Here is a 25,182-nt window from a genome sequence, read left to right on the forward strand (position 1 = left end):
AACTATGGCAAGAAATGGGAGTGCCTGACCACCTTATCTATCTCCTAAGAAATCTGTATGTGGGACAGGAAGCAACAGAACTGGATATGGAACAACTGATTGGTTCAAAATTGGGAAAGGAGTATGACAAGGCTGTATATTGTCCCCCAGCTTATTTAACTTCTATGCGGGATACATCATGCGGAAGGCTGGACTGGAGGAATCCCAAGCTGGAATTAAGATAGCCGGAAGAAATATCAACAATCTCCGATATGCAGAGGATACCACTCTCATGGCAGAAAGTGAGGAGGAATTAAAGAACCTCTTAATGAGGGTGAAAGAGGAGAGTGCAAAAATGGTCTGTAGCTCAACATCAAAAAAACTAAGATCATGGCCACTGGTCCCATCACCTCCTGCCAAACAGAAGGGGAAAATATGGAGGCAGTGACAGATTTTACTTTCTTGCGCCCCATGATCACTGCAGATGGTGATAGCAGCCACGAAATTAAAAGACTCCTGCTTCTTGGGAGGAAAGTGATTACAAACCTAGACAGCATCTTAAACAGCAGAGACATCACCTTGCCAACAAAAGTCCGCATAGTCAAAGCGATGTATGGAAGTGAAAGCTGGACCATAAAGAAAGCTGACCGCTGAAGAATTGATGCTTTTAAATTGTGGTGTTGGAGGAGGCTCTTGAGAGTCCCCTGGACTGCAAAGAGAACAAACCTATCCATTCTGAAGGAAATCAACCCTGAGTGCTCACTGGAAGGACAGATCCTGAAGCTGAGGCTCCAATACTTTGGCCATCTCACGAGAAGAGAAGACTCCCTGGAAAAACCCCTGATGTTGGGAAAGTGTCAGGGCAAGAGGAGAAGAGGACGACAGAGGACAAGATGGTTGGACAGTGTCATCGAATTTATTTATTTATTTATTTATTTATTTATTTATTTATTTATTTATTTATTTATTTATTTATTTATTTATATCCCGCCCATCTGGTCTGGTTGACCAAAGCTACCAACATGAATTTGATCAAACTCCGGAAGGCAGTGGAAGACAGGAGAGCCTGGCGTGCTCAGGTCCGTGAGGTCACAAGGAGACTGACACAACTTAATGACTAAACAACAACAACAATCTCCTATTGGAACAACGTAATGAGTTTACAATCATTTATTATTTCTGCATCCTCCCTTAGCCCTCAAACAATATTTGTTCCTTGTACTGCAGCCATGGAAATACACTCCTGCAGATTTGTCTCCTGTTTGATAAAATTGTACTTCTCTGAAAAGGGACCAGCAACACTTTGTGCTCCCACACTTTCCTCATTGTAAGATAAACTGCAAATGTGGGGGCCAGTTAAAGTGGCCTGTATGTTGGATCCAGTGGAATGGTGAGGGAAGCTATCAAGGGATAACCTAATTTTAGCCATTTCTTGCTATAGTGATTTCTTAGTCTTAAGACATTAGTTTTACATGGTAATACAATGGGGAATCCTGCCATGCTTGCCTGTCCATTTGGCTCTTGCATTTTTTTTAAAAAAAGGATGGTAGAATACTTGATTGTGTAAGCCATGGAAAATTAAACAGACTGTAACACAAACTATCATTAACACCCCCAAAATACTTGCAGTTCAGTATTCTATGAAAAATGAAGGAAAAAAACAAAAAGACTACTTGTATTAGACCTCGGGAGCATCACTGATGTTTTGATTTACAACTGCTAATTGTAAGCAAACAGTTACAGAGGCAATGCTAAGTCTTCCTGCATTCCCTAAGAGCAACAATCAAGCAACTCCTCTGCCTTCCTTCCCACCATGCTCGCCCACATGATGAGGCAGGTCATCTGCTCCCTGTAACATAATATACGTCCCTCCTCTCCTTATCAGAAACTTGAAAGGGTAGAGGTTACAGTAATACTGAGTATTGTTAAAGGGACCACAGAAAACACTGATGGTGTTGTTCTTTTCTTGACCAGTTAACGTTAAATTATAGTCCTAGCTGGTTTATGACAGCAAGGTTGGGCTCAAAAGAACAAAGAAGGAAAAGATGAGGCTGAACCCAGACAAGACGGAAGTACTAAGGGTGGGCGCTCCCACAGTCGGGGGCTTGGGAAACTCCCTCTCCTTCGGGGGGGTGACCCTCCCTGCTAAGGATGGGGTTCGCAGCATGGGGATCCATCTGGACCCAGCGCTCACTATGGAATCCCAGGTGGCGTCCGTGGTCCGAACCGCCTTTTACCATCTTAGGCGGATAGCCCAGCTGCGACCCTATCTCGATGTTGGGGCGCTCACTACCTTGGTGCATGCGCTCGTAATCTCAAGATTAGACCACTGTAATGTGCTCTACGTGGGGCTGCCTTTGAGGCTGTTGCGGAGACTACAGGTAGTGCAGAATGCGGCGGCCAGACTTCTAAGTGGCGTGAAAAAATACTAACACATTTCCCCCACTCTGGCCGCATTGCATTGGCTGCCCAGCCGCTTCCGCATCAACTTCAAAGTGTTGATGCTTACTTATAAAGCCCTAAACGGTTTAGGGCCTCAATACTTGGCAGAACGCCTTCTCCCACCAAGATCTACCCGTGTCACCCGCGCGAGTCAGGAGTTGAGGCTGAGGAGCCTAACGCCGAGGGAGGCTCGGAAGGAGAAGACAAGAAATGAGGCCTTCTCAGCGGCGGCTCCTCGCCTCTGGAATAACTTACCCCCTGATATTCGCGTGGCTCCCTCACTGTGTATTTTCAAAAATCAACTAAAAACACTGATGTTTCGGCAGGCCTTCCCCTCAATCAACTCCTGATCTTTCCTTCTTCTCCTTTCCCCTTGTGTCTGTTCTAGTTGTTGAAAGTTGAAAGCTTTTCTTTATGTGATATTGTTTTTATCTACATTGTGGTATTTTTTGGTTATAAGCCGCCTAGAGTGGTCCTAACCAACTAGATAGGCGGGATATAAATCGAATAAATAAATAAATAAATAAATAAATAAATAAATAAATAAATAAATAAGATAAAGGGCACCAATTCCATAAAACACCTATTTTCATAGAGTACATAGTACATGAACCTTACTGTAACTCCTCGTGTTGTCTGCCTTGCTGAAAACTTTGCTGAAGGGCTCTCCCCAAGGGTTGCTTAACACTGCTGCTCAAACCCATTTTCATTTTCCTTCCTCCACTCTTCAAAAGTGCTGAGAGAAGGGTGGTGGGGAACCTGGGAATGCCAGAGGAAGGGCTGGGGCAAAGATAGCAGAGGGTGACATTTCTTTTTCAGTTCTTCAATGAGCTGCCAGCATGATTCACAGAGTGATGGTCTTTGGGGGGAAAGAAGGTTTAGAAATCAGCCAGCATCCTGCTGAATCTTAAAAACTTTACACAGTCAGAAGACATTGAAGTGCAGGCCTCCAGCTGAAACATTGCAAAAGAAGCACTTAATCAAGCCTTTCTTGTTGTCGTATTGAATCCATTTCCCCACTCGCCATGTGAATTTTTTGTTACAGTACTCAATAGCATAATTTTTGTGGAAAAGGAACGTAAAACGATGGCCGTCCAATACCACCTATGAAGTGAGGGTGGCCAAGGCTATTGAATCATTCAATGTGTGATCCATGTGCTAGAATCTTATTTAATATAGTGACATCCACGAATACAAGAAACTCAGATTTCTACAGCACATACTGTTAATTAACAGGACGGTGCCTGTATTATATTAGATATCATGGTTAATGAAATCCACAGATATAAGTGAACAATGGAAAAATATTCTAAATTTCTAGGTATGTTACCCAGGTTAACTTGCCATGTTCTCTCAATAGCTTACATGTAAGCCGCTTAGTAGTATTATCAGTGGATATTGGTTTCTGCAGATATATCCAATCATCTTTACATTTAATTACTATACAGGACTAAATAAGTAACATGGGAATATTCATTGTGCTGTCATAAGTATGCAGCTGTACTATACCTGGCATTATAGTTTTCATTATTGCAGATATTGAATTCCGCTGATATTTCATTACACTCAGTAGTAATTGGGTACAGAAGGATAAATGTACTAATTGTGGTTTATTATAGTCATCTGTCTATTATTCTATGCTTCTTACTACAGTGGTACCTCGACTTACTAATGTCTCCACTTGCGAATGATTTGAGTTACAAATGGCTCTGTTTGCAAAAAGTTGCTTCAACTTGCGAACAGAGCCTTGCCTGACGAACGAAAAAAATGAAAAAACCTTTCCTGCCCTTTTTTGACCTAAGTCCATCTTAGGTCAAAAGAAGGAAAAAAACAAAAAAAATTGTCCCCCTATGGGAACTAATGTCTCTACTTACGAACAGTGCCTCAACATACAAATGAAAAACAGCCTGAACGGATTAAATGGTTTTCAATGCATTCCTATGGGAAATCTTGCCTCAACTTACGAACTTTTTGACGTACAAACGCCGTTCCTATATGGATTAAGTTCGTAAGTCTAGGTGCCACTGTATGTTTAATAATAAAATCACCAGATAACTGTTTACACTGATGTTACAGATCATACCTCAGTGTTCATTACAATCTAATAATGCTTCACTTTTACATGTCCAAGTTTAAAAGTATTAAGAATGTACTTTGAATTCCTTAGACTGGTGAATTTAAATATGATTAATAATGAAGCAGCTAACTAGAACCCTTTCTATCACTTTTATATATTCTATAGGCACTTCCACATTTTCTGTGCTGCATTAGTTGAACCATACCACTTATTCCTAAAATAAGCTGCTCTTCATCAAATCATTGCCAAGCCTTGAATCATAAGGCATGTGCCTAATAATGATAACTATACAACTGCTTGCTTCGCATAATGGTAATTTAAAGGGGGAAAAATGAAGCACTGAATTACCATTGCTAATATTTTCACCACAAAGACTTCATAATAATGATTTGGAAGATTTGTTACTGGGAATACATACTATCATGGAAAAAAAGAAAAACTTTTGATTTGTAGAGAGTTAGGTTTATTAACAAAAGAAACATATTAATTTTTTAATATTGATATCACTGATTTTCAAAAAAAATAGACATGGATTTTCATTGTTTAGGATTGGGAACATTCAGTTCATCTTCTTGACCAATTGAAAACCGCTGTTCCATAAACTTCTCAACAGCAATCATGCATTGTTCCAGATCTGTAACTGTTAGGAAAAAAACAAAATTATTACCACAGAGGTACTATAACCTGTGAGATGCATTACATATTCCTTGGCTTGAAAAGTGACAATCAAGGTAATGGCACAGGGAGCAACATAACCATTCCCCATCAATCACATGTCTCCATGCCTCTTTCAGAAACCTCCTGCAGAGTTAAAAGTATGTCCTCAAGTAGTTCACCCTCCAGGAGGACAGCATGGTTTCTCCTAATTCTAAATGCAGTTCATAAGGTATGCAGTTCATTAATGTGTTCTTGATACATTAAAATCCACATCAAACCTAAGAGTCAACATACTTATTTGTAAAGACCAAATCTCCACTACCAGATTGCTTCTCTGACTTCACTACATGTTCTTGGATATTTTCTACTGGGTGTTGCCTCATTGATCTAGCCCTGTGCTTCAAGAGAACCATTCCTACATTAGAATTTGGTGGAATTTCTAGTTTCTAGGCAATTGTCTACTCCTGGCAACACATTACAGTACAAATCTACCACATGGAAAACCCTGTTAAGGATCAGGTTTCCTGCCAAGGACACACAATGAGTGCAATTCATTGAGTACCCCACCTCCCAAAAGAATCATGACCCTATTGAAAGCCTGCCTCGGTAACTTGAACTTTGAGCAGATTTCAGCTGGTGTTCTCGGGAACCTGGCTCTGGCCATTTGATACAACAGCCAGGCAAATATAGGGTTATTTTTGCAAGAGGTTGCCTTCATCACTAACTGAAGGTTGCATTATTAGTCCCAGTAAAATTTGAATTTCATTACTGGCCCAGAACACCTAGTACCACGATCCTACTTTGACCATCTTGAATTAAAGACAAATTCAATCAGTGTAAGGCACCAGAGGATTGGGAGTAAGAGAAGGATGGTTTATAGAGTCGTGTGCTCCAATTACAGCTTTTTTGTGTTCTCTCCCCCCACAAAATGAAATGTATCTTCCTTTGAAACTGTTAGAATATGTTAATTGATGATAGTTGAAGGCCAATGCACTGGTAAATGGAAGGATGAAAAAAATGTAGCTTTTAACATTGGTGTCTCTGGTCTGTCTGGGGCACGAGCTGGGTCTCTCAGGCCTTTATTGCAGATGGTTTCAGCTGCTAGTTGTTACACATTGCAAAATGGTACTGACCTTGGTTAACTTCCAAAAACTTCCAAAAAGGTAGGCCCTTCGAGGTCAAGCACCTGCAGCTACTTTGTAAACCAAAAATTGCTACAGTACTACTACATTAACTGGCAATAGCAACAGTTCTGTAAATGCAGAAAGCCACTGCACTTTGCAATCCACTCCACCTAATTAAGCTACAGTGAGTAGAGTACTTAACAAACTAGATGTGTCTGCGGCATCATGTTAGTACATATAAGCAGTATGTTGGAGAATTCACTAAAAAAAACAGTCAGCCATTGCTGTTTAGTATAAATACCTCCATCTTGCCCAGTGATTTTCGACTTCTTTCACCCTGGGATGCCTGATTCTGTGGACAAGGTGCTGATCGCTGTCAAGCATATTTGCCCCCTATCAGAGCCACCTCCTCCTTCCTTGACCCTTGCCCGGCCTGGCTAATCAAAGCAGCCAGGCCGAAAACAACAGAATGGGCCACAGCAATAATAAATGGGTCTTTCCTTGAGGGCAGGTTTCCATCTGCCCTCAAGGAGACACTCATTAGGCCCATTAGAAAGAAACTTAATATGGTGGCAGATGAGATTGGCAATTATAGGCCCGTCACCAATGTTCTTTTCATGAGCAAAGTGGTCGAGGGGGTGGTCGCTGACCCTGGATCCATTCCAGTTGGGCTTCAGGCCACGCCACGGTAGAGAGACGGCATTGGTTGCCCTGTACGATGACCTGTTGAGGGAGGCTGACAGGGGCAAAGTGTCTCTGTTGGTTCTCCTCAACATGTCGGCGGCCTTTGATACCGTCGACCATGGTATCCTCCTGGGGAGGCTCTCCGAGTTGGGAATAGGTGGCTTGGTGTTAGCCTGGCTCCATTCCTTCCTGGAGGACTGACCCCAGAGAGTACAGCTTGGGGAGACCGTCTCGGCCCCGTGGAATCTCAATTGTGGGGTTCCACAAGGGTCGATTATCTCCCCAATGCTGTTTAACATCTATATGAGACCGCTGGGTAGGTTCATCAGGGGGTGTGGAGCCTCGTGTCAGTATGCTGATGACACCCAGCTCTACATCTCCTTTTCACCAAGTGCAGGTGATGCCGTCCTGTCCCTCCAGCGCTGCCTGGGGGCCGTACTGCAGTGGATGCAAGAAAATGGGTTGAGGCTGAACCCGGACAAGACAGAAGTTCTGAGGGTGGACGTCCTTGGAGTTGGTGGCCTGGGTGGCTCTCTCACATTTGGGGGGTGAGCCTGGCTGCTAAGAGTGGGGTTCGCAGCGTGGGGGTACACCTGGACCCGATGCTCACCATGGAAACCCAGGTGGCATCGGTAGTTCACACCGCCTTTTCCCACCTTTGGTGGATTGCCCGGCTGCGAGCCTACCTTGACATGGGGGCGCTCACTACCTTGGTACATGCGCTCGTAATCTCAAGATTAGACCACTGTAACATGCTTTGAGGCTGATGCGGAAACTTCAAGTGGTGCAGAATGCAGTGGCCAGACTCCTTACTGGAGTGAGAAAACACCAGCATATTTCTCCTGTTCTGGCCATGCTGCACTGGCTGCCCATCCGTTTCCACATTGAATTCAAAGTTCTAATGCTTACCTATAAGGCCCTAAACCGTTTAGGACCTCGATACTTGGTGGAGCATCTGCTCCCACCAAGATCTACTCGGATCACCTGCACGAGTCAGGAGGTGAGGCTGAGGAGCCTGACGCCGAAGGAAGCCCGGAGGGAAAAGACTCGAAGCCGGGCCTTCTCAGCGGTGGCTCCTCGCCTTTGGAACAACCTTCCTCCAGAGATTTGCGAGCCCCCTACACTGGGTACTTTCAAATGCCAGCTGAAAACATGGATGTGCATCCAGGCCTTCCCTTCTATAAACTACTGATTTCTTTTGCTTTGCTATTTATTATTTATTTATTCCTGCACCATTTGTTATTGTTGTATGCTAATGTTTTTATGTTTTTTTCATTGTTTTAATATTCTGTAAGCCGCCCAGAGTGGTAGAATATGCCAGATGGGTGGGATATAAATCAAATCAATCAATCAATCAATCAATCAATCAATCAATCAATCAATCAATCAATCAATCAATCAATCAATCAATCAATCAATCAATCAATCAATCAATCAATCAATCAATCAGTAAATGCATATAAGAAAATGCTATCTATGTATGTATGTGTATATATATGTATAGGAAAAATGGAGGACGATCAAGTATATATACATACCCGTATCACATTGCAGATACGTAAATGTGGCGAAATGCCAACACATGATGTCACTCCTGTCTGTCCATCATGAAAGCTCCAAAGGGAGGAGCCAATGATAGAGCAGGAGGGGTGGGGTCAAGAGGGACAGTTGAATGAAAAAATGACAGTTAAGAGTTAGAGAGAGAAGGAAGATGACAGTTAGGTGTTAAAGAGAAACAGAAGATAGTGATTAGGAGAGGGAGAGTTAGGAGAGTGAATTGAGAAGGTTAATACATAGATTGAACAGTTGGAATGATAAAGAGAATAGAGAGTTATAAGTAATAGAGAATAGATAATTAGTAAAAGAATATTGTTGTTCTGAATAAAGGCACCATCAAACCAATGCATAAACAAATGCTATTTAATGAACGATACTGAGCATCTGTGATTTACCCATTGTGATTTACATGACTATAAAAGAACATCTGTAATTTAAACCTCTGATTCTCAAACTCAAAAGTTCAATAAACCTGTTATAATTGGCAGCACACATGCCTGAAATACATAATTGTATTAGGTTAATCCTGGTGACAGCGTGTAAAGTGGAAACGCATCCAGAGGGTGAATCTATGTTTAAGGGAGATTAAACTGGGTGGACACGACAAAGTGGTGGTCGCGAGAAGAAAAAAAACGATGTGAGCCTTTGTGAAGGCAAAATAAGCAGGGGCCACAAGGGCGGACGCCACCATAAGCAGTGTTCAACTGTTACTTTGTGCTGTTTTTCCTATTTAGATAACAATTTTCACACTTCAACTCACCATTTTCTGATGCATGAAATATAGGCCATGGGGTAAAGCGGAGAAGATGACAGATTTTTTGACAATTTAAGACCAATGTGTTGCAGAATGAGGAGATGCCAAGCATTTCTAAGTGGAAACATTCAAGGATAATGTTCTCTGGGGTATGGGCTGCAAATAAGCAGAACTACAACTGAATGGGCCAACAGTGGATCATCAGAAAAAGGCTGGTAGGTGTGTATAGCTCAGTTAAGAAAAGATTAAGGCCATTGGTACAGTGGTGCCTCGCTCAATGATGATAATCCATTTAAGGAAAATCGCCGTTAAGCAAAAACATCATAAATATATATAAGATGTTATATAGATGGCATTCATTTTTGAATTAATAGAATATCTCTGTGACTGGAATTGGAAAAAAGACACTTTCCAGTATCAACCACTTATATTTAATTGAGCTTGCTCTCAAGAGCTTCGTCAACTCTGCCTATTGTTTCCTTTTCTGTCTTATTTGCCATGGAATATGTTTCAGAATCTTCATTTCTTTCCCTTTTATAGTATAATTTTTATCTTGTATGATCTTTAGAACTTTTTCTCAAAAATATCATTCTGGTGAATTTGACATGAATTTCTCTGGGGAGTTTATTATTCTTGGTATATGCCATATTAATTCTTCTTGCTGTATCTATATTTTGCTGTACTACTTCTGGTTGGATCTCCATAAGTGGGGCTAGAAAATTAGTTACTAATTGCACCGTGTCTTCGTCTTTTTGCTCTGGAAAATTCTGAAATCTGATACAGTAATGAGGTTGGCCCCCTCCATCTTTGTTTCCCCATCTGCAGATGTGTCTGGACGGTAATGGCTAGAACTACTTATGTCCAAAATCTCAATTCAGTTCTCTCAGTGCCAACCTTCATGAAACCAAAACAGTACCATCTATATAAAAAGGATGTATTGGTAGGTTTTGAAGAACTCAAAGGTTTTTCAAACTGTGGATATCTCAATGGAAGAGGTTTTATGGAGGATCCTAAAAATGCTCCACAGTCATGCTGGATGGAATGTTGACCAACAGTTGGCCAAAATGGCAACCCTGAGCAGGAGCACTTTTCTTTTTTTCTTTTCTTTTTCCTTTTTGTCATAATGCCTCCATTCCTTACGAAATGTGAAAATATCCTTCAACCGGTAGTGCTTATTACAGCAGAATATATAAACATGTATATAACTACAGTGGGTGCAAATGTAGGTTTCCTTTCCTTCCTTCCTTTCTGTTATTCACATTTCAAAATAATATGTAAAATCAAATGATGTCATAACAATAATACAAGCGTTCAGGTAGAGGACATATCTGGAGTTTAGTACAATTATGAGTTTATAACACATCCCACCTAAATTCCAGGCTTTTTGATTTCAGTTTTCCTGTGGATTTTGTGACCTAGTTCCTTCTGGGTCATATTGCCAGGATGGGACCCAGCTCTAGTCTTCTTTTGCAGCTCTAGTCCTTCCTTGAGGAGAGAACTCAGAAGGTGGTGTTGGGGAACTCCTGTTTGACACCTGGACCATTGGTCTATGAGGTCCTGTTGGGTTCTGTTTTGTCCCCTATGGCTATGCTACTTAAAACCTACATGAAATTCCTGGGAGGGATTGTCTGGAGTTTTTGGGGTTTTGATGTCACCAGTATGCAGATGACACCCAACTCATCTCTGCTTTCCATCTCAATCTTTGGGTGTTTTTCAGCTCTAGATCAGTATCTGGTGTCAGTAATGGGACTGGATGAGGGTCCCATTACTCAATCCAGATAAGACAAAATTGCTCCTGGTCAGTTGAAAGTTCGAGCAAGGAACAGAGATGCAGCCTGTGTTGAATGGGGCTACACTCCCTTTGAAAACACAGGTGCACAACTTGGGGCTGCTCCTGGATTTGACTCTGAGCCTGGGGGCCCAGGTTTTGGCAGTAGCCACGAATGCCTTTGCACAGCAAAGAGAACTGATTTGGCCGAAGATAGGAAACTCTGACAGCCCCATATTAGCAATCCTTCCACAGGCAAAGATCTTTCTCTTCAGGCAGGCTTTCCCTTAGTGATTGGCTGTCTGGGAAGAGTTTTAAAATGGAACGTTGCACCCTGTTGCTTTGAATCTGTTTTTGGTGTTTTGTTTATCATTTTCAGCGTGGTATTTGTTTGGTTCTTTTTAATATTTGCTTATATACTGTTAAATAAAGTAAATATATAATGAGAGGGTTCCATGTTGCAAAGAAAGTGTCTGGATTGTGCCGCTGCTGCCAATATGAGGGATGTCGATTGCTTGTGCAGCAGGTATTCATACGGACCCATAGAGACAGGTGATATATACGAAGCTTTGCAAAACTCAGTCATCCACTTCCCTCCAAAATACTTTCACTTTTGGGCACCCCCCACCCTAAGTGAGCTAACACTCCTCTCTGGCCAGACTCTCTCCAGCATGCAGGAGGAATCTGGACATTCATTTTAGATAGCTGGACAGGATTTAAGTGCCATCTCAGGATTGTTTTTAAGGCATTCTCTTTGATCTGGACTGGACTTGCTTTAAATGCTTGCACTACTCAGATTTTCTCCCATTGTTGCCGTGTAAAAGTAACTGAGAGAGGCATATTTCTCATGTTCATTTAGCTCCTTGCATTCTTGTATATCTTATATCAACTATCAAATTAGATATATTTTGGACACATTGACTCTTATAATTGTTTTCTGGTTGTATCAGTGGTTCATTCCCCTCTCTAATCCTGAGGTCTCTGGTTTGGGATTTTATTTATAAAAATGTTGTATTATTATTTTATCTTGCTTATATTGTGTTTTAATAATTTGTGTAATGAAAATGATCAGTTTCGCCTATTAAAGTTTAATGTATTGTCCCTCTCAGAAGGATTTACATGTCTCCAAGCATTCACCCATTGTTTTGCATGCAACCATTGGCTTAGTTTTATTTGCTCTTGCTTTGGGGGTCTTTTAGAGGGATGTGGTGGTGCTACGGTTAAACTGGAGAACCCTCTGTACTGCAAGGTCAGAAGACCTGCAGTTGTAAAATCAAATACACGCATCAGAGTGAGCCCCCATCACTTGTCCCAGCTCCTGCCATCCTAGTGGCTCAAAAGCATGGAAAATGCAAAATGCGAGTAGATAAATAGGTACCATCACAGTGGGAAGGTAAGAGCGTTCCATGTCTAGTCACGCTGGCCACGTGACCACAGAGGATCGTCTTCGGACAAATGCTAACACTATGGGTTGGAAACGGAGATGAGCACCATGCCCTAGAGTTGGACACGACTGGACAAATTGTCAAGGGGAACTTTTACCTGGGGGTCTTTTGGTGTGGTTTTAAAAATTATTTATCTATGTCTTTATTTAACACTACATTAGAATTCCCACTCCAGTACTATTTCCTTCCCACAATTTTTAATATTCTCACCAGAAATTTATGCAAAAAGGCTGCAATAAGTTCCCAGAGTGATTTTTTGCCTTCCTCATCTTTTTGTCCTCATCTTCTTCAGCCTCACTTATCATCATTGGAAATGGTTTTGATAATAAAATTGCTATCCCTTTTGCCTTGGACACCACACACAAATACACACACACACACACACACACACACACACACAGGTGAGTGCACAGATTTTTATATTTCAATATTGCTGTCTTATTTGCTCTGATATGGGTTTCTAGCAAAATAACTAGGATTTGTTTAATTCTCCTTATGGCATGGCAAGAGTCTTGCCTTTGTGATATATGATCATCTTGAAGGGGTTACCCCCAACAAGAGAATACCTCAGCTGCTATGAGGCATTCTGTCTTCAGCAGTTTTCTCTGCACTAAACTTATGAAAAGCTCAGGGGAAAGGTCTGACTCAGTGGAGCCAGAAGTTGGGTGTTGTCTTTTCTTCTTGTGCAATGCTCATTCCTAGGCACTCATCTGCTGTTTTTTTTTTTTCTATGCAAGCAAGCCTTTCTTTTAGCATTGTTAGCTTGTGATCTATTGGGGCCAAATTTTCAAACAGATCACCTTGCAACTCCTCTCTTAATTGTTGTAATAACTCTTTTACGTTTATATCAGCCCTGGACTCCTCTTCTTTCGTGTTGTGATTTGCAGCAGGAGCCATCATGGCCTCTCCCAATTTGAAGAGACACTTGTCCAGCAGGCCGAGGCAAAGAGGCAGTCCTGAAACCAGCAAAATCAGGGAGCTGGACAGGGGACAGATTGTATTTTTCTTCAGTGTGGAAGGGATGGTCACTCTTGGATTGGCCTTTTCAGCCACACTAGACACTGTTCCACTCCATACAGAGCACATTACCATAGTCTCTCAAGACTGAAGGACATCTACTACAGGCAGACCAGTCACTCAGGGAAAGCTTGCCTAAAGAGAAAAGTCTTCTTGCTTGTGGAAGGACAGCAAAAATGGGCCAGCCTTACTTTTTGTGGATGGGAGATTCCAAAATCTGGGAGCAGTAGCAGAGAAGGCCCTCTCCCAAGTCCCCACCAAACAGACCTGTGGAAGTGATGAGACTGAAAGGCCTCTCCTTTCTCTATTTTGCACAAGGATCATACAGCTTTAACCTTCTTCCTTCTTTATTTTTTTCTATTTTTCTAAGGAGCTCCAGATTTCCCAAAAAAGACCATACTGACATTCCCCTTTCACAGGGCACAAACCAAACAGTAAGCTGCTGAACCCATTAGAATTATGCAAGACATGGAATACACCAAATATGTAAGGAGGGCATGGGCACTTCTGCTTGTGAAACAAGCTTATTTCATTTGGGAACTACACAGCTGCAGGTCTGGAGTTGTGTTGGGGAATGCAAAACAAATGCCATCAAGTTATGATAACTTTGCAAATTAAGCATTGTGAGGTGGCATCAAATCATATGAAGCTGCCTCATGTAACTAACATTCATCAGAGAGAGAGAGAGAGAGAGAGAGAGAGAGAGAGAATGGCCCAGGCCAACTCTGGCTCAGAATATGGAATTTTGTGTTTCTTTTTGGCGTTGTTTTAATGGGTTTTTTTTTATCAGCTGACTATTCAGAAGGACTTTCAGTCAAGTTCAACTCACATATATCAAGATGTTGAATGGTTGCAGTATGAAAAAAAGCAATACCAAGCTATGGACACCATGCTCACTACAATAAAGATTTTCTGTTCTGAGGCATCAAAACAGACAAACTGTTGCCATCCTGATCCATGGAACTAAATTGATTAAGGTCATTTCCCAGGTAAGCATGACCTCTTCTTTAGCAATTTAAGAAAAGGAAAGGAACAAAGGCAAGAAAGGGGAGGGGAGAGAGATGCCATTAATGCACAAACATTAACTCTGCTTCGATAGCTCAGAATACGAGTTGGCAAGGCAACCTATCCTGGCTTGAACAATAAACCTGTTATGTCAGTAGCACTGCTATGTTATGAAAGAAACAAGTTTCAATATATCATGCTGAATTTACTTCCTTTCAGCCTTTCATGGCCAAGTATTTGATGTTAATCCTTTCAGTGTTGCAATCGATACAGTGACCTAACTTGAAAGTTTCCTGACCTTTGGCGTTAACAGTGTTGTGCCGTTACAAGTGAAATTTAATTCTTTTCTTTATTCTGAAAATAGTACAGTAGAAAGCACTGGTGTATTTTGTGGTGTGCAAAGTAAAAGAAAACATATCAAGTTTTGCTTTAAACTACTGGATAGGAGATTGAGTTGGAGAAAACATTTGCAGGTCAAGGAGCAAATTCTCAGCTGCTTTGAATCATCTTTGCTCTATTGATTGTTGGAAACCATATAACCGACTCAGAATCAAGCCTGTTTGAATATTTTAAAAGAGCCTGCTCACACATTCATCATTTGATGACCGCAACATCAGACAACAACTTGAATGCATCAAATACACACAGAGCATATTATATACAGTAGCTAGAGCTTTTAGGGAAGGAAATTACTGAAAACACAGTATCTTTCAATGGAGCTGATTCACACAACTGGATGTGGGTCACCAAGTGACAGCCATCAAGTGACAAAATATGCAATAGTTTTCATTTATGTGTGAATCAATCATACACTAAACTACAGAAACATAAGCCCTGTCTTTGAAATCAATGCTTGGAGTACAAACAAAACTCCATCTGCTATGCTCAGCCTCTGTCCTTATGCAATGTGTGCCTCACTTTTTGCAGGGTTTTTATCATATAGGGAGAGCCGAGGCACATACTGTTTGTCAACGTGTAGAAGACAGAAGCACCGAGCAGGGGGAAGCCAAAAAAACTAGCTCACCAATGACAAGCGAGGGAGGTTCAAATTCTCACACTTAGACATGATTGATTCTGGAAAAAAGTGAAATTTTGAGGCTCTGTTTTTTGTAAGATTTGCAGTCTGGGACAATGTACATAAATTAGTCACTTGGAAACAGGAATACAAAATGACATTATAAAAAAGGAAATTCAAATAAAAAAATTCAATACGTAGCATGAATAGCCCTACCTGATTCCCCCTTTGAAAACCTACGTGAGGAGACTGTTCGGTGTCAGAACATGATATAATTTTTACTGAAGATAGATGCCAAAATATCCCCCTTTCCAGAGAACTGTCACTTGGTTACATTCTTTAAAGCAAACCTGTTTTGTTTTATTTTTATTCTTCAGAGGAAACCTGTCTTTTCAGTCTTCTTCTGTGACCTTTTTCTGTAAATATGTCTCTCCATTGGCTATGAATGTATGCAATGTTTCATTTCATGAAGCTCCTGCTGGGAGCCTGTACTACACATGTTCAGTTTTATAAGGAAGTTGCTGTTTTCCCTTTTTGAAAGGCCTGTTTTGCAGACCAGTATTTCAATCCCCTGCAGGCTGGATTCATTACAAATTTAAAAAAAAAAGCTGGTGCAGCCAACCGTTTTCCTACAAGATAAGCAAGACTGTTCCCCACCCCCATCCCAGTTTGTATGATCTGTTTTAAATCTGAGGTTGTTTAGCATTTCCTATTTCTGAACAGGAGATAAAACAGTTTTACTTTTTTAAAAATTGTAACTCAAAAACCTCTGTTCAAATTTTCTCAAATATAGCACACTGCAAGAACAGTCTGCTATAACTATGTCAAGTTTGGTTTAAAAGTTATGATTTTTTGTTTGGTCCATGCCCAGTTTTAGAATTGCATTATAGAATGTTGATTTGCTTTGCCAGCACAAAATCATTGCTGCACTCTCATGCAGCCATAATAATATGTTTAAGGATTTAAAAGCTTTGAAGGGAAGTTCATTTGAAGAATAAGGCAATAAAATAGGCAGGTCAGGGAATTCTAATTCTGAGAGATGGGCACCAAAACTCTTCTTTCTCACCACTAAGAATTTGTCTGAGGTTTCTGAGGCTTGAATAAATACTGAATTTAAGCATTTGGGCTAGAAATCTCTCCCTCACTTTTTTTAAAGCTTAAAATGATGCAGCCTCTGCGCAGTTCTTTTCACAAATGGTTGGCACATGGTTGGCATTGTGATAGTTACTGTCTTGGGTGCTTACGATGAACTTAGATTGCTCTGTTGCTCCTTCATCAGTCTCAACTCTGATCGCTCCAAGTCCAAAATGTTTCACTGAGCTCCTTTGGGATCTCAGATGGATGCATTGTGTTTTAGCTCTGACAGCAAAAATGCAATGCACATATGTGTCAGTTAACAATTTCTTCTGCCTAACATATTGTTCACAACTGATTTATTTCTTACTTGCATCACAGGCTGGTAACTAAAATCAGCGATATTCAGTCCAGAAATTAGATGGAGGAGTAACAAGCTGTGAATCTCTGGCAACCTTCACAATAGGTTATTGAGATGATTGCCACGAGACTCTTCTGATAAATCTGCTGCTACATCTGAAAATAATTAATAGCTGACAGAAGGAGGCAATCTCATTTTAAAAACAATAAAATATGACTCCACTGCACAGTGTCAAAAGCATACGGAGTTATAGATCTAGTGGATACGGAATGCCAATGCTTTGGCATTTTTCTGAAATAAACTGTTTAAACAAAAAGGAATGATAGCTTTGTCATATGATTTTGTGGGTTGATCAGCTTCTTTTATTTGGACTTTTGCTTGTATTTCCAATATTTTCTATTTTTATTTGGATCCCCCCCCCCAAAATTATAGAGTAATAGATTTCTATTTTAACTAGGCTACCTTTTTTATTTGGATATGATATGTATGCCTAGACTGGTTTATAGATTTTATTTACAGTACGACAATGGAACCAGTTACCTCGGGAGTTGGTGAGTGCTCCAACCCTGGAGGCACTCAAGAAAAACGTAGATCATCACCTGGCAGATATGCTTTGATTTGCATTCCTGTATTGAGCAGGGGGTTGGACATGATGGCCTTGTAGGCCCCTTCCAACGTCACTTTTCTATGATTTGATTATTCTACTTTATTTTAATAATTTTATTTTAAATAACATGTGTAGCTGATAATGAAATTTAACATTTAAGACTGAATTTCAGTTTACAGGTAGGCTATTTAAATTACACTGCAGCCTTAATGATGTTTAAGATTAAAGCAAAGTTCTTCAGTAGAGGTAACTCGTATTCCCAGATATCACAGAGAACATAAAAATGCAACTGCTGTGCTTAGCTGTTCATGTCTGCTTAATGTACATAGACTATTCTGCATCTAACATTTTAATGACTTTCCACAATTTAAAACCATGCTATAAGCTAATGAAGGCAAATAATCCTGAAATGCATGCAGAATTCAAGGGTATAGATATGGGGGGAGGGAGAGGAAAAAGCCACACTGGAATGCAGATTTCCTCCTCTTTCTTGATAAGTGGAACCGGCGGCCAACTCCTCTCTCTTTTTCTTGGTTTTGAAGAGGTATTCCTTCTTCTAAATTCACACCTGAAATGTTAACGGCATCTGAATTTGGCACTGGTTAGGCCTCATCTTGAGCACTGTGTCCAGTTCTGGACATCACATTTTAAGAAGGATGCCAACAAACTGGAACAAGTTCAGGGGAGGGCGACAAGGATGACCAGAGGCCTTGAAACCAAGTCCTATGAGGAAAGACTGAAATAACTGAGCATGTTTAGCCTTGAGAAAAGAAAACTGAGGGGAGATATCATAGCACTTCTCAAATACCTGAAAGGTAGTCACACAGAGGAGGGGCAAGATCTATTCTTAATCATCCCAGAGTGCAGGACACATAACAATTGGCTCAAGCTACAGGAAGACAGACTTAGGCTGAATATCAGGAAAAACTTCCTAGCTGTTAGAGCAATATGACCAACGGTGATGAGCGTTCTAATGCTGGAGTTACTTGAAAGAAAGCTAGACAATCTTCTGTCAAATATATTTTGATTTGGATTCCTGCATTGAGCAGGGGGTTGGACTCGAAGGCCTTATGGCCCCCTTCCAATGCCATTATTCTATGATTCTATGAATATTTGTTTCAGCAAAACATACAGAATTTCTGAGGCTTGGTTCAGGTGTGCTCTGTTAATATCAGACAGCACAGATCTTCATATCCTGAAACACATACTTAGAAATGCTCATTTAAAGGACATGGGTTTCTTTTTACGCATTAAATCTCCGCAAAGTCCAAAGCATGTAGGATCCCTAACCTGCAGAATGGTGGATGTTTGGATTTCCTGAAACCTTAATATTTATAAATAAATCTTAACCCTTAGTGATCAGTTCAAAACTACTAAAATAATCTCCCCTCCCATTTTACATGGAATAAATTCTATGCATAACATGCAGTCACCAGGGGGCACTACTACCCTGTAGCTGGATGCACCAAAAATTACATGGGAGTAGACACCCAGAAATCAATGGGACTGTATTATAAGGTATCCTAATACTAATCTTTCAAAGCATGAGTGAAACCTTAGCAGCCTGTGAAATACTCTGATCTCTGTATTAATTAATGATTCCTGGCCAAAAAGCAATAGATTCCCCTTGAGAGAATCAAATACAGTAATAGAAGAGCCAAGCTGGATCAAGAGAAAGATCTGGTAGGTCAGCATCCCGTGTCCCAAAATGGCCAGGTACCTCTGCAAAGCAGTAAGTGCTAAGCAGCATTTTCTGATCTTGGAGTTGGCACATGACATACTTTCCAAGGGATAGCCTCATGGAACTATGTGAGCTCCTTTTACAACCAATTCATTTGGTCTCCATTGCCACATCTTGTGATAGTGAATCCCATAGTTTTATCTATATAGTGCCATTTTGTCTATCCTCCATTCAGCAAGTGACTCCAGAAAAGAAAGGGGAAATCTGTACCCACTTTCTCTACACCATGCACAGCGATATATATACTCAAGTGTCATGTCCCATTTCCTACCCTTTTTCTAAATGGAAGAGCTCCAAACATTGGATCACTACCTCATTGGAGAGTTGTCCCAAACCCTGGATAACTGCCATGGGTTTCTTTATATCTTTCCCAAGTACAAATTAGCTGTCTTGAGATGTGGTGATCATAGCTTTCCCAAATATTCCATGGTTAGTATAACCATCATTTTCTATAAGGACAGTATATTGGTCATTTTTACTTTTAATACATCTCTTTCTTGATTCCTCTCTCTGTGAGTCTAGAGAACATGGTAGCTGCTTTGCCAATGCATTTATACAGCTCGACACATAGAGAGAGTGAGTGTCAGAGATCATTGAGCCCAGGTACACAAAGTCATGAACAACCTCCGATTCTTGTGTGGAGATGGTAATAGAGGGAATTGAGTCCACGCCCTGACCCATGATTTGTGTTTTCTTCAGGCTGATTGTTAGTCCAAAGTCTTGGCAGGCCTTGCTAAAACGATTCATGAGTTTTTGGAGGTCTTCAGCAGAATGGGCAACAGCAGCTGCATCATCTGCAACGAGGAAGTCCCGCATGCATTTCAGCTGGAATTTGGTCTTCGCTCTCAATCTAGAGAGATTAAAGAGCTTTCCATCTGATCTAGTCTGGAGATAGACACCTTCTGTTGCACTTCCAAAGGCATGCTTCAGCATGACAGCAAAAAGGATGGGTAAATATAGAGCATGTGTACAAGAATTTAGTGCTTTTTGCCCACTGAGCATCGTTGGTAATTACTGGCCATAGACAGCAAACATAGTGGAGTGGAAAAGTGATGGTCTAGGACTCAAGAGACCTAGGTTCAAGTCCCTATGGAAACTCATTAGATTTAGGCATCCATCAGTCTTGAGAGAATATGGTAATGTGCTCTGAATAGAGGACTGGGAACAGCGTCTAGTGTGGCTGAGAAGGCCGATTCAAGAGTGACACTCACTAGAGGGTGGCAATTGTAAACCGCTCCTTAAATATCTCACTTACCCTGAAAACTCTATTAGAGTTGATGCAACTTGATGGCACATAACAAATAAAAATATTTGCCTGCATTTTATATTTTACCATTTTTTCACTTTAAAGAGAATCCAGTGTAATTATCTTGAGGGGGTAAAATTGGAATCTTCCACAATTCTGACCACCTCACTGGCTCATACCTAAACTCATTTATGAACATATTAAAAAGTAACAATGCAACTCTGGTTCTTACATCTACCTACTGAAATGTATTGATTCGTGTTCTTTGGCTAGTTTCCAATGCATAAGATAACTTTTTAAACCTCAGATACAGGAGTTCAGAGTCTTTGGTGAAGATTTTTGTCAGAAGTCTTCTGAAATTGGTAGCACACCTTGTCTATCAGGATCACAACATCCACTTCCTTGCAGACAATTCTGAAGAACTCTTAAGATATTAATAAGACATTGCCACTGCATATGATTACTTGATTCTTATTCTGCAGGTTCTTCTCTTGCTATATGCTGAAAATGTTGTCTTGAATAATCCTTTGATCAAATTACTTGGTTTCCAGAATTTATAAAGACACCAAGAAAAGTGATAGTGCTTTGCTTTCTTGCAGGCCCTATAAGTGAGAATGTATAGCAGTGTCCGTGTTTTTGCTCAGCCCATTCTAATTTCTACAGTTGCAATTTGCCCCTACTGGCACGCACATGCAGTTAGATGAAAAAGACAGCACACTCTCTTTAAATGGTATGGTTTTACTTCTCAGGACATAATAAAAACCATCTGGTCCTTAGCAGGTCTGAAAATTAGGTAACTAATATTACACCATGCCATGATTTATTTTACAAAATTAAAGTCAAAATGGAGAAGCCATGTGTGGAAAACGAAGTACACCGTTACTGCTGCCATAGGAATTAAGAGGCTAAGTAGCAGCCAGGTGCCTCATCAACAAGTATGACCACCTCTATAAAAGCCAAAATTTTAGCAGTTTGCTGGTCTGAAGCATTCAAATATGTGTTCACACAATGTCAAGGAGGAAATACATCAGAAATGATCACAGAAAAGCAATTGTTGCTGCCAATCACTCTGGGAAGGTTTATAAGGTCATTCCTAAACAAGTTAAGGTCCATCATTTTACAGTGATGAAGATTATTCACAATTGAAAACATTCAAGACAGTTGCCAGTCTTCCCAGAAGTGGACATCCAAGCAAATTCACCCCAAGGTCAGACTGTGCAACGCACAGAGAAATTGCAAAAATCCCAAGAGTTACATCTCTACAAGCAATGGTTTGCATGTTAAATATTAAAGTTCATGACAGCACAATTGGAAGAAGACTGAATAACTGTGGTTTGCTTGGAATGGTTGCCAGGAGAAAGCCTCTTCTCTCTAAAAGGGACATGGCAGCATAGCTTAGGTTTGCAAAGCTGCTTTTGGACAAGACTTGTAGAACAATGTCCTTTGAACAGATGAGACCAAAGTTATGTTTGGCCATAATGCACAGCACCATGTTTGGCGAAAACAGTGGTGGAGGGGTGATGATTTGGGCTTTTTTTTCTTGCAGCCACAGGATCTGGACACCTTGCAGTCCATTGTATCGACCATGAGCTGCTCTGTGCACCAAAGTATTCTAGAGCCAAATGTGAGGTGATCTGTCCGAGAGTATAGCTTGGTCAAAACTGGGCCATGCAACGGGATAGGGATCCCCCAAACACCAGCAAATATACAACAGACTGGCTGAAAAAGAAAAGAATCAAGATGTTGTATATTTGAGGTGGTAGGTGGTTTGAAAGAAGGGTCAGGGAGACCACATATGTGAATAAAGAAAATCCCTCACTCAACGGGGTGGAGGCCTTAGGTACAATCTGTCTCCTATTTATCATGCTGCCCTTTCATCTGTCCCCAGAAAGATAGGACCACCCATACCAGAAAGACTACTGTTAATGACCCATGGCAATTGGTGAAGGACTGCAGAAGTGGGATTTTGCCTCATCCCCAGTCCTTTGTCCTTCTATTGAGCCTATTCAGACCAGGGGGAAGTGAAACCAATGTGGAGGATAGATCAGGGGTTCCCTACCAACTCTCCTCAGACTGAAGAAGCTACTTGGACGAGTAGCAAAACATTTCTACTTAACAAGAAAGAAATCCAGTTGCCATGACTCAACTTCCAGATAACTTCACCTGGATGACTGAGAATCTTCACAGATTAATCTTAAAAACTGTGAGATGTAGTTCAGATAGCCTGAACACAAACGATTTAGGGATTAACATATCAATACAGCACTTTAATGTGTCATTATCTGAAATTTTTCTCAGCTGAGGTTTTAAATGATTTTTTTCTCTCTTTTGCATGTGATAGCACTGCTGAGCTAATTGCTACTGTGTAAAAAGAGAGAAAAGAAGTTAATCAAAAACACATTCCCTAAAAATTCCTTGTCAGATCAACCTACAGCTGACTTCATAGCAATCAGCAACCAATGTTTGCCATTAAGGCAACTTGAAAAACTATTCCAGCTCAGGTATGCATTTATGAACATAACCACTCTGCCTTGCTGGATCAGGCATTGTCATTATGCAGTTAATTCAGAATCCTCCAATGTGCCCCAGGAATCCACTAAGAACTGAAGAGGGGCAGGTAAATCTGTAACCCCCTCATGGTGAGCACTGGGAAGAAAATCTACCAGAAGAACCCAAAGACTCACCTAAACAATCTCATGATGTGGGCATCATCCGGGACTGAATGAGCTGGATTCTAATAGATCCAACCATGACACAGCTCCTCTGTGCCATATCACTAATCTTCTCCTCTCCTGATTCAGAATTCCACTGCTGAAGAAGTGGAGGGTGTAGCTATTTCCATGGAAACAGGCTGGAGCACCAAGTAGGGTGTCTTCTTTTAAAGAGTGTAGTCTCTCTGAGGGAAAGCAGGCCTATTTTTGAAGGTGTTCTCTACTTCGAGTCTGGTTTAAAGGCAAAGAGTCATACAGAAAAGGATCAAGGACCTTGATGTTGCCCATCCACAGTCAATGTTGGTGTTTTCAACCTCACAAGCTGCATTCCAGCTTGTGTGACTGGAAGGAGCCTTTATAGACTGGGAGTAATTATCAATCTTTCCAGCATTAACCAATATTTTTCTCCTATGTATCAGATTTCTAAGGAAGCTGTGGCCCTATACAGAAGTATTTTTTCTCTCAGAGAGTCTAATAATGTCCATTGATGGTGGTTAACAGGAAAATGTCTGTAAAAAGAATACTGATGCAGAGTTAAAAGCAGTCATGTTACAGTAATTGGTTTGTTGTTAACATATTCACATGTGTAAATAAAATGAAACAGTTTTATTCTTTATACTAATATCTCAGAGTGAGCCATTGACACTTTAAGCGTCAGTTAATGAGAGAGGGGTGGATTATCTGGGAACTATTATGCCCTGTGAGTCCCTGCACATCTGCTGCAAAGCTGAGGAAAGTTAACCATAAAATTTCAAAACTTTTGAACATCACCACTGGGCACCAGACCCAAAGGGTGACCACATAATCAAAAATTGCAGAAAATACTTTGGGGTTTTTTTGGAGGGGGGGCTAATTTGAATTTCCCACATTGATCAGACAATCCAAGGGGAATTATGATCACCCCAACCCACCCATAGTTTTTTCTGTGCACCGTGTAACCTTCCTACTTTTTAAAATAGCAAGTCCTTTTAGATCTATTCAAGCATATGATTGCTTGAATCGAAGCAGAAAGGGAAAGCAAAGTGCCTGTGTACACACACTCAAAGCATCTTCCCACCTTCCTCCTCACCTCTTGCCTCTTACCTAATTACAAGCACACACATATAGTGCAGCATCAGCACACACGGCCCAGCAAAGCCAGGAGTCTTCCTTTAAAAAAAAAAACAACAAACTTTTTCTGTGCCACACTCCTGTAACTTAACAAAGTCCCATGTTGTAAGCTAATAATCAAGGCAGAAAAAAGCCTGTCTCATCACGTTTTTGACAAAGTGCCCCATGATATTCTGATTAGCAAGCTAACTACGTGTGGACTGGATAGAACAACTGTCAGGTGGATACACAGTTGGCTACAAACGCAGACTCAGAGAGCTTTTATCAATGGCTCCTTCTCACACTGGGAGGAGGTAACAAGTGGGGAATGATAAGGCTCAGTCCTGAATCCAGTGCTCTTCAACATTTTTATCAATGACTTCGATGAGGGAGTGCAGGGAATGTTTGTGAAATTTGCAGATGACACAAAAATAGGTGGAATAGCTAATGCCCTGGAAGACAGAAACAAAATTCAAACAGATTGATAAGATCAAGCACTAGGCTGAAAACGAGAGAATGAACTTAACAGGGATAAGTGCAAAGTATTACACCCAGGGGGGAAAACAAATGGAAAAGATGGGGAATACTTAGTTCAGTATGCAAGAAGAATCTTGAAATTGTTGGAGATCAAAAGCTGAATATGAGCCAACTATGGCTACAAAAAAGGAAAATAAGTACTAGTTCCCCTCTATTCAGCACTGGTTAGATCTCATCTTGAGTCCTGTGTCTAATTTTACACACTGCATGTTAAAATGGATGCCAACGAACGAGCAATTTCAGAGGAGGGCAGTAAGGATGATCAGGATACCACTATTCAAATACTTGAAAG

At 40.8% G+C, this 25,182-nt stretch overlaps 1 long non-coding RNA gene across 1 annotated transcript; it reads right to left on the reverse strand.

The window, feature by feature from the left end:
* Nucleotides 1-893: 893 nt before the first annotated feature.
* On the reverse strand, nt 894-23,368 carry LOC140701316 (uncharacterized). Its single transcript, XR_012080260.2, has 2 exons — nt 23,238-23,368; nt 894-5,138 (listed from the first exon to the last, which is right to left on the reverse strand). It is a non-coding gene; the product is annotated as an uncharacterized LOC140701316 (long non-coding RNA).
* Between the last annotated feature and the right edge of the window lie 1,814 nt (nt 23,369-25,182).

This window comes from Pogona vitticeps, chromosome 1 (assembly GCF_051106095.1).
Source record: "Pogona vitticeps strain Pit_001003342236 chromosome 1, PviZW2.1, whole genome shotgun sequence".
NCBI classification, from domain to species: domain Eukaryota; kingdom Metazoa; phylum Chordata; class Lepidosauria; order Squamata; family Agamidae; genus Pogona; species Pogona vitticeps.